The sequence below is a fragment of the Dendronephthya gigantea genome, unplaced genomic scaffold (assembly GCF_004324835.1).
Source record: "Dendronephthya gigantea isolate DGI-Jeju-01 unplaced genomic scaffold, DenGig_1.0 000927F, whole genome shotgun sequence".
Classification (NCBI taxonomy): domain Eukaryota; kingdom Metazoa; phylum Cnidaria; class Anthozoa; order Malacalcyonacea; family Nephtheidae; genus Dendronephthya; species Dendronephthya gigantea.
This window is the reverse complement of record NW_021163937.1, coordinates 1-6,273: the sequence shown is the minus strand read 5'-3', so window position 1 is coordinate 6,273 and position 6,273 is coordinate 1. Positions and strand designations below refer to the sequence as shown.

Below are 6,273 nucleotides of genomic sequence, written 5' to 3'. Positions count from 1 at the left end.
AACACTCAGAATTTCAATTGTTAAAAGAGAAATATGCTATGTACAGCTTTGTAAGAGCTATCAAAAGATTCCTCTCACAAAGACGAATCTAACGATATGAATTTCATTGCATGGGAGTGTCTAGAACTTGAGTTATTGGTCAAAATGTCCAAAATTTTCATTTTTTAATATTAAGGATTTTGTTTTTCTAAGTGGAAAATGTCATGCTGGTGTATGCAATATTTAGACAATAGTGAAAGTTCGTTTCGAGGAAGAAGGTTGCATTGTATTGTTCTCAAGAAATTGTCGCAAATTTGTCGTTTTAATTGCTTGTGTGGGCCTTAAAGTCATTCATATCGAAGGATAGACCTCTTAAGGTGTATGATAATGTTTTTATTTAAATTTAACGTGCAATTTGTTTGATATTTGCAATATTGTTGGCGAAATTGTGAAAGTGAAATATTACAAAATAGTTGTCAATCAAATCATCACCCACTGATCTCATTAACAAGCCTGGACCTCCTTCCCTGGTCCTTGAGTGGATTTTTATTATTAATGGGGCGTTTACGTCGGACAGTGATATCTCAGAGCGCTTAGTAAGGATTTCAACCAAACTTAGGTGGGGGATGTAGGGCGTGGTCACCCCCCACGGGTTACGCCCACGTCCAGTTAGAAGCTAATTAAGTATTTTTTTTTATTTTTTTAAAACTTTGGAAGGGTGTATCTCAGGGGGGATTTTACCAACTCCACCCATATTCCGGGGGGGGGATGTGGGCGTGGTCATCGATTTTTTGCCACGCCCACTTCCGGTCGCTGGTCCTTTTGTGGATTTTTGTCGGCCTTTAGTGGATTTTTATTATTAATGGGGCGTTTACGTCGGACAGTGATATCTCAGAGCGCTTAGCAGGGATTTCAACAAAACTTGGGTGGGGTATGTGGGGCGTAGTCACCCACCATGGGTTACGCCCACGTCCAGCTAGAAGCTAATTAAGTATTTTTTTTTATTTTTTTAAAACTTTGGAAAGGTGTATCTCGCGGGGGTTTTTACCAATTCCACCCATATTCCGGGGGGGGAATGTGGGCGTGGTCTTTGATTTTTTGACACGCCCACTTCCAATCGGTGGTCCTTCAGTGGATTTAGTCTGGTCCGTTTGTGGATTTTTGTGGTCTTTTAGTGGATTTTAGTGGGCCTTTAGTGGATTATGTATTTAACAACATATATAAGTATAAAAGACTTGAAACTGGAAGTGGGTGTGGTCACTTGTTTAGGACCGCACCTTAATGACCCCACCTAACTTTGATTGAAAACGGATAAAATCTTAACGACACAGGGCCGTTTGTGGATTTTTGTGGTCCTTTGGTGGATTTTAGTGGTCCTTTGGTGGATCATGTATTTAGTGACAACTGCAGACTGCAATTTCTCAGGGCAGTTTCAACGGATTTCAACAAAACTTGGATGGGGCACTTAGGGCATGGTCACCCACCAGGGGCATGCTCATTCTCTGTTGGAGCCTTCACCAATAATTCAGGCTCTTATTAAATATTTTTTATGATTTATCCCCTACAGATGGACAAAAAAGGATAAGACCTGCCCCTGGACAAGGTAGGAAGAGAATGAAATGTTAGCTCACTTGCATGGTGGAGAACAATATGAAATATAAAACCCTTTAACTTTAGAAAGAAAAAATGGAAAAAGAGGTGTATTCTAGCAAAGATGAGGATGATAGTGATACTGATAGCGAGGGAACTTTTGTGTTCGAAAAGATTGAGGGGGACAGAACACAAAAGGCCCGCAATGATGAAATTGACGAGAAGATACCCTCAAGCCAGCGACCAAGAGGCAGAGTCTCCAGTTAACAGTGATGAGGAGATACCCTCAGGCCAGCGACCAAGGGCAAAGTCCCCAGTTAACAGTGATGAGGAGATACCCTCAGGCCAGCGACCAAGGGCAGAGTCCCCTCATAAAGGGACTAAGAGGACACACAAAACAAAGGTAAGTTCTGTTTTACAATGGAGATATATAGGAATAAGCTGATATTCTGTTTAACTGCTTATTCCATTTCACTCACTAGACTCACAATTTTTCTACATTAACAGATAAAGAAGCATGCAAGTAAAAAGCCAAGAAGCCTTGAGCCTTCGCTGAAGGTAAGATATTCAAATTTAAGGTGCAAGTGCAGCTAAAAGTTCTGGGTCATCATCAAAAGAAAAATATTTGATATTTATGTTAATTTATTGCTATCCTGTCTCAAAATTTTCATTCTTTCTCATTTGACACAGGACATCAAAAAATAGCTTATCCATCATGACAACAACCCCAAGATTAGATTTTAAACTTTGATATTGTTGTAAATATGTAAATGTGGTCCTTTAGTGGAATTTTCAAGATATTAAGAAATAAATATATTTCTGTGAAATTTTTGTATGTGTTTTCTGATGTGATTTTAAACATTTTATATTCTAAGAATTTTTTTTGAAAATATTTTTCAACCCTTTAAACACGAATTTTTTACATATCCCAGTGTCTAAAACTCGAAACCGGTAGTGGGCATGTTCAAATGTCAAGGACCATGCCCTCATTATTCCACCAAACTTTGGTTGAAAATGGATGAAATTTTGATGAAATATAAACTGTATAATACAGGTGGTCCATTCGTGGATTTCACTGGTCCTTGTGTGGATTTGGTGGTCTTTCTGTGGATTCTGGTCCTTCAGTGGATTTTTTTTTAAACTCAATATCTTTCCGTAAAATTTTTATATGTATTTTGCGATGTGATTTGCAACATTTTATATTCTCAGAAATTTTTCAGAAAACGTTTTTAACTATGAAAATATGCCGTTTTTAAGTTATCTCAGTGCCAAAAACTCGAAACCAGAAGTGGGCGTAGTCACATGTTAAGGATCACACCCTTATTACCCCACCCAAGTTTCGTTGAAAATAGATGAAATCTGGATGAAATATATTCTATTTATTAAAGGTTGTCCTTTTGTGCATTTGACTTGTCCTTTTGTGGATTCTGGTCTCCTAGTGGATTTTTTAAAATTAAATATATTTCTGTGAAATTTTTATATGTATTTTCTGATGTGATTTGCAACATTTTATATTCTAAGAAATTTTTAAAAAAATGTTTTTAAGTATGAAAAAAAGCCATTTTTTAGGTATCTCAGTAGGAAAAACTCGAAACCGGAAGTGGGCGTGGTCACATGTTAAGGGCCACGCCCTAATTATCCCACCCAACTTTGGTTAAAAATGGATGAAATCTATATGAAATATAATCTGTATAATACAGGTAGTCCTTTTGTGGATTTCACTCGTCCTTTGGTGGATTTGGTAGTCCTTGAGTGGATTCATGTTTTAGTGGATTTTTTAAAATTAAATATATTTCCGTGAAATTTTTATATGTATTTTCTGATGTGATTTGCAACATTTTATATCCTAAGAAATTTTTAAGAAAACGTTTTTAAGTATGAAAAAAAGCCATTTTTTAGGTATCTCAGTGGGAAAAACTCGAAACCGGAAGTGGGCGTGGTCACATGTTAAGGGCCACGCCCTAATTACCCTGCTAAAGTTTCGCGGAATTTGATTGACGTTGAAATATTCTTTAGACTTTTTGATCAAGGTATCTACAAAGAGATCACACCTGATATTGAAGTTGGGTAAAATTTTAGCAATAATTCAGATGGTCCCTTTGTGGATTTTACTGGTCTATTAGTGGATTTAGTGGTCTTTTAGTGGATTTGATGGTCCTTCAGTGGAATTTTTTCAAAATATTAAGAATTCAATATTATTTTGTTAATTTTTTTTTATGTGTTTTGTGTTGTTATTTTAAACATTTTGTATTCTAAGAAATTTTTCTGAAAACGGTTTTAACTATGAAAATATGCGATTTTTTACATATCTCAGTGTGTATAACACGAAACCGGAAGTCGGCGTTGTCAAATGTTAAGGACCACGCCCTAATTATTCCACCCAACTTTGGTTGGAAATGGATAAAATCTTAATGAGATATAATCTGTATAATTCAGGTTGTCCTTTTGTGCATTTGACTGGTCCTTTGGTGGATTTGCTGGTCCTTTAGTGGATTTTTCTGGTCCTTTAGTGGATATGTATTTAGACACATATATCAGTCTTAAAAACTCGAAACCGGAAGTGGAAGTGGTCACGTGTTTAGGACCACGCCCTAGTTACCCCGCCCGAGTTTGATAGTATTCGAGTTTAGACTAATATATGTGTTTAAATACATATCCACTAAAGGACCAGAAAAATCCACTAAAGGACGAGCAAATCCACTTAAGGACCAGGAAAATCCACAAAAGGACTAGCAGGATTATAAACATTATATTTCATCAAGATTTCATCCATTTTCAACCAAACTTGGGTGGGATAATTAGGGCGTCGGCTTTAACATGTGACCATGCCCACTTCCGGTTTGGAGTTTTTCCCTCTGAGATATGTGAAAAACCATATATTTTCATAGTTAAAAAATGTTTTAAAAAGCTCGAAACAGGAAGTGGGCGTGGTCACATGTTAAGGACCACGCCCTAATTATCCCACCCAACTTTGGTTAAAAATGGATGAAAACTGGATGAAATATAATCTGTATAATACAGGTAGTCCTTTTGTGTTTTCACTGGTCCTTTGGTGGATTTGGTGGTCCTTGAGTGGATTCATGTTTTAGTGGATTTTTTCAAATTTAATATATTTCCGTGAAATTTTTATATGTATTTTCTGATGTGATTTGCAACATTTTATATTCTCAGAAATTTTTCTGAAAACGTTTTTAACTTTGGAAATATGCGGTTTTTTACATATATCAGTGTGTATAACACGAAACCGGAAGTGGGCGTTGTCACATGTTAAGGACCACGCCCTAATTATCCCACCTAACTTTAGTTGAAAATGGATGAAATTTTGATGAAATATAATCTCTATAATACAGCTGGTCCTTTTGTGGACTTTACTGGTCCTTTTGTGCATTTGCTGGGCCTTTAGTGGATTTTTCTGGTCCTTTGGTGGATATGTGTTTACAGGCATATATCAGTCTAAAAAACTGGAAACAAGAAGTGGGCGTAGTCACCTGTTCAGGGCAACGCCCTGATGACCCCATCCAAATTTGGTTGAGAACGGATAAAATCTTAACAACAAATGGTCCTTTGGTGGATTTTTTTGGTCCTTTCGTGGATTTTTTTGGTCCTTTAATGGATATGTGTTTAATTAGACATATCATTCTAACAGGCTCAAAACCGGAAGTGGGTGTTGTCACGTGTTTAGAACCACGCCCTGATTATCCTACGTCAGTTTAGTTAGTCTTTGAGTGGATTTTCAGGGGGGGCGTTTTTTCAACATCTCATGACATTTTTTCTGTCCTTGATTCTTGCTTTTCCATTTAAACAAACCTCTTGAAACTTGGCAATAATATTGCCCAAAACATGTTACAAATGCATGCAAAGTTTGGGGCAATTTAGTTAAAATGGGAATATTTTACAGATTTTTTTGTAAAGTGTCATTATTTTAGGTATGACTTTTTAAAAATCTATAAAATATTAGGGGATTAATATTTTTCCACGAACCTCGAACACACGAGAGGAAAAGCCTCTGTGTATCACAGCACAAAGTTTCAAGTCAATCCAATAACTCAAAAACCGTCCACGTAAGGCGATGCGGAAGCTTCGAAAAGGTCAAAATTCACGTTCTTTCTCAACATTTCCCAAAGTTCCTTTTGTTCTTTTCTGCCAAAACTTAGTTGAATTATAACATGTTGACAGGTCAACGAACACACGCATTTTCAACCCTAACCCTGTTATGGGTGGGGTGAGGGGTTTAAAAGTGTTGAAAAATAGAGGAAAATTTACATTTTCCGCCATTGTTTTAAACCAATCATCTTAAAAATTGGCACAGGGATAGACCACGCCCACTTACGCATGCGCACAAAGTTACCGGAAGTTTGGGTAAAACGTGAATATTTTTCAGATTTTTAACTTTGGAGGTCAACAGAAGAAAAAAAATTTTTTTTTGGTCCCCCCCCCCGGGAATGTTGGTCCCACCCCCCCCTGAATCTGCTCCCGAAGTTTCGACCGAAAACATGTTCAGGAACGCTTTGGGGATAATTGGGAAAAAATCCACTCAAGGACCAGACTCCTAGTTAGGGTTAGGGTTAGGGTTAGGGTTAGGGTTAGGGTTAGGGTTAGGGTTAGGGTTAGGGTTAGGGTTAGGGTTAGGGTTAGGGTTAGGGTTAGGGTTAGGGTTAGGGTTAGGGTTAGGGTTAGGGTTAGGGTTAGGGTTAGGGTTAGGGT

General features: G+C 37.3%; 2 long non-coding RNA genes across 2 annotated transcripts; both read left to right on the top strand.

Moving 5' to 3' along the window:
- The first annotated feature begins 255 nt into the window (after positions 1-255).
- LOC114544738 lies at positions 256-1,799 on the top strand. Its single transcript, XR_003690541.1, has 3 exons — positions 256-356; positions 1,547-1,582; positions 1,657-1,799. It is a non-coding gene; the product is annotated as an uncharacterized LOC114544738 (long non-coding RNA).
- A 31-nt stretch (positions 1,800-1,830) lies between these two features.
- On the top strand, positions 1,831-2,348 carry LOC114544737. The gene is made up of 3 exons (XR_003690540.1): positions 1,831-1,972; positions 2,077-2,127; positions 2,260-2,348. It is a non-coding gene; the product is annotated as an uncharacterized LOC114544737 (long non-coding RNA).
- Positions 2,349-6,273: the final 3,925 nt, after the last annotated feature.